A 3,571-nucleotide genomic window follows, 5' to 3' on the forward strand; every position below is an offset into this window, starting at 1 on the left:
AATGCATTCTGCAGTTATATATAAATAAAAAACAAAATAAATAAAAAGGCAAACAAACAATGTCACATTTATTCAACTTTTTAAAATAAGTTGCTTGCTGCATTAGAAGTACATGGCTGACAAAGAAATACGAGATAAAAATTTGTTAAAGTGTCCATCATTAACGCTTTTCTGACGGGCAGGACTTATACTGATGTATCAGAAATACATTTTGAAGAAAAATGAAAAAAATACCCTTGTTTATTTCTTCAATTTCTTACACCTTAAATGTTCAATTAATAAATCTTACAGTCCATGTGAAACATCTTAACACATGAGTTATGCAATGTTCACCATGGCAAAGGGAAGACCAAGAGCCATAGGCCTGTCAAGCTGAGAAAATCTACACAGTCCTCTTTCTCTGCTTTATTCACCTGGACACAAGTACATATGCCTGGAAACAAAAGACAGAACCTTGAAGTATTTCCACAGTGATAACAATTAGCTTCCCCCTCAAGTAAAAGTAGACATGCCATCTCAGTCCAGCCACACAGGAAAGAGCAGGCAGCTCCTGGAATGTCAGCAGTGGTCCCCAGCTCTGTCTTGGGTCATGGCTCAGGTGGTCATCTCCACTGTCATGCAGCCGAGGGGTCAATAGTGGACACTCTCACACAGAAGGCAGTCTGGTGGCTTCCATCTCTACAGCATGCTTTGTTCCAGTATTTACAATGCATTTCAGTGAGCCACTTGCTCTACTGCACATCCTCATCAGATGACATTCAGGGCATCAGTAGATCATCACCCTGAGTGTCTGTGAGCAAAAGGCTTGTCCTTGCACAGACTTTGGACAATTCATCAGCCAAGAGAAGTTTGTCTATGGCACAATGCTGGGAGAATGGCCCAGGATTGGCCATTTTTCTGGTTCTCTTTCTCCTCATTTTCTCACTTGCAACTTCTATTTCTGTGCTGTCCTTTAGGGCCTCTAAAATGAGGTTAAAGTTTGTTCTGAGAGCCAATAAGGGAAATAGGCAAGAAACCTTGCTCATTTATCTTTCTCTGACAAAAAAGTCATGTTCCAAGTTTACTCTACTGAAATAATATTCAATTCAATGCTTAATATACTCTTTAAGAAATGCTTCTTCCACAGGATACACCTGTACACCCATACTGTCATAATAGTAATACATCATACTAGCATTAATTTCTGTTTGAAATGGCTGATCTGTCCTTTCACCATGTTGTCATTAACCATATGTATAATCAAAGTTCACTCAAGAGTTTCTTCTGCCTCATCTTGTTCCCATTTTGGTCCTCTTCCTCAACTTCTGAAGGAACCTCAGATATTACCCCACTCACTCCTCACACTGTGTACTTTATCCTGATCATTATCTTTTCTTTTTCTCTGTCTCGCCTCCAACTTCCTGTGTCATTTCTCCTGTTATTATGGGAAGACTTGTTTGCTTCAGGTTGACACTGAGAGCTGTTCTGGGATCCAGATCTCTCCTGACTCTCTGGTCTTACATCATCTAAGTGCAGCAATACCCATTTGTGTTTATTGGCTCTCTTTCCTTGAGTGCTTGACTGGGCCTCATCGTCACTGACATTTTCAATGGGACCATCTAATTTTGTTTCCCAATTTTCTTAATCTCACTGTTACTCCTCTTTTCAATCTTCTTTTCTTTTTCTTTTGTAATTTTTGGCTTCTTATTTCTTTGGCTGATGACACTTTGAGATTGCAAAAAGGTTTTTTCAATGCTAACTCTCCTGGTGTTGGCCAGTTTGCCATATCGCTGAAATCACTGGCCTCACTTGAATTCGTTGAGTTTTCCTGTTTTTATAACTGCCTGCTGGGTCTCCAGCGCAGGCTTCGGCTGCCAGGTGGAGGCAGGGGACTAGTGCTGGGGAGGCTTTTTGGTCCAGGCCTTCTCCTAGGAGGGCAGCGGCTTGCCCCAGGGCCAGCCAAAGCCGGCGGCTCCCTGTCAACAGGGCCCCTGGCCCATGCTAGGGGCAGCAACAGCGGCTACATTGGCATGGCCACCAGTGGCTCACTGTGGCCCAGCACCTGCGCAGGCTCTCCACGCGTTCCCGTGCTTGTGGTGGCCCTCGCTGCCTCCTTTCCCTCCCTTTCTGGCCAGGGCAAATGCTCCACCAACAGGCTCACCAAGGCCATCAGAAACTCCCTCTCCACGCGGCCTCTCGGGAGGGAGGACGCTGGGGGGAGAGCAGACAACCTTCACCCACCCAGGTCTTCCCTGATAGAGGGCGCCCAGAGCCAGGGGACTGGGCTGCGCATCTCTGTGGTGGCCAGGATGCTGAGAGTCCGCCCGTGGCTGCAACTGAGGCCAAGAGCATGCCAGATGCCCAGGCCGGGAGTCGACCAGCTGGACTCTTGGTCCTGTCACCAGAGTGTACTTTTCCAATGATGAATTTTCTTCTTTTAATGTTCTTCACAATTTGGACAGGCTTAGATCTTCCCCAATTACCAAGTGTTGGGTTTTTCTTTTCTTTTTTTAGCTTAACAGTTCCTTTCTCAAATTGTTTTTTTTTTGTTTTCTTATATATATTTTTTTATACCCAGCAAAGAAAAATCATGTTGTTCCCTTAACACTTTCCTTGGAAATCCCTTCAGCTAAAGTTCATCACAAATTCTGCTTTGCATAAAAAAGAACAAAACTCAGACAAGTTTTGATCACTATATAATAAGAGTTATCTTTCATCACATTCCCAATTATATCTTTCTCACTTTCCCCTTCGGTCCAATCCTGCTGTGTATTAATACTCATAGTTATACTAATATTCTGTTTATGGCATATGTGTATCTTCTAAGGCACTAGAGATTTCTATCTAAGCTCTCAACAGATCAGTTTTGGAATTCATGTCTACCAACAGTCTCTTTAAAAAATCTAGACTTTTAATCGTGATTCTCCAATTTCTCCCAGCCTTTGCCTTTTATCCAATTCTAAAGTCACATTAATAATTTCTGGCCCTTCAGGATCTCTGTATTATTTCTTTTATAGCTGATAACATTGGAAAACATCAGTTCTTCTCCATGTATTTTCTTCTGTCTGTCACCAATTTTTCTCTTCTTATCTCTTATTCTGGGTCATCTCTTTATCTCAAGACTTTTTTCTTTGTCAAACATACAAAGATGGTGTTTTCCTTAACAGTGAAATGTATATGGATTCCAGAATTTGGACATGGAGACAATACATTGAAAGCCACCATTCCATCCACTCGAGGTAGAAGACACCTGTGTGAGAGGACATGGAGTTTGCCTAGAGGTTGTTGAGAGAGTAATCTGACTACAATGAAAACCTGACCAGTGTTGTAAACTATTAGAAAGATTGCCCAAAGCAATCTCTCTGCCATATTCATTGTATCTTGGCAGAATTGTTCATTTAGCTCCTATCAGCATCTCATGTCTTCCAGACTGCAGCAACTGCTGTCTAACTCCTCCTTCTATTTCCCCATAATACAGGCCTCACACTCTAGTCACTGTTATACTTTTAGTACATTCCAAATTTCTTTCTTTATATAGCAAAGACCTAAATGAGACAAACCAAAGATATGTCTTAGCCCTCACTGTTGGATT

At 42.1% G+C, this 3,571-nt stretch overlaps 1 pseudogene; it reads right to left on the reverse strand.

The window, feature by feature from the left end:
- Positions 1 to 766: 766 nt before the first annotated feature.
- Positions 767 to 1,786, reverse strand: LOC144252532 (la-related protein 1B pseudogene; annotated as a pseudogene).
- Positions 1,787 to 3,571: the final 1,785 nt, after the last annotated feature.

The sequence above is a fragment of the Urocitellus parryii genome, unplaced genomic scaffold, assembly GCF_045843805.1.
Source record: "Urocitellus parryii isolate mUroPar1 unplaced genomic scaffold, mUroPar1.hap1 Scaffold_45, whole genome shotgun sequence".
Lineage (NCBI taxonomy): Eukaryota > Metazoa > Chordata > Mammalia > Rodentia > Sciuridae > Urocitellus > Urocitellus parryii.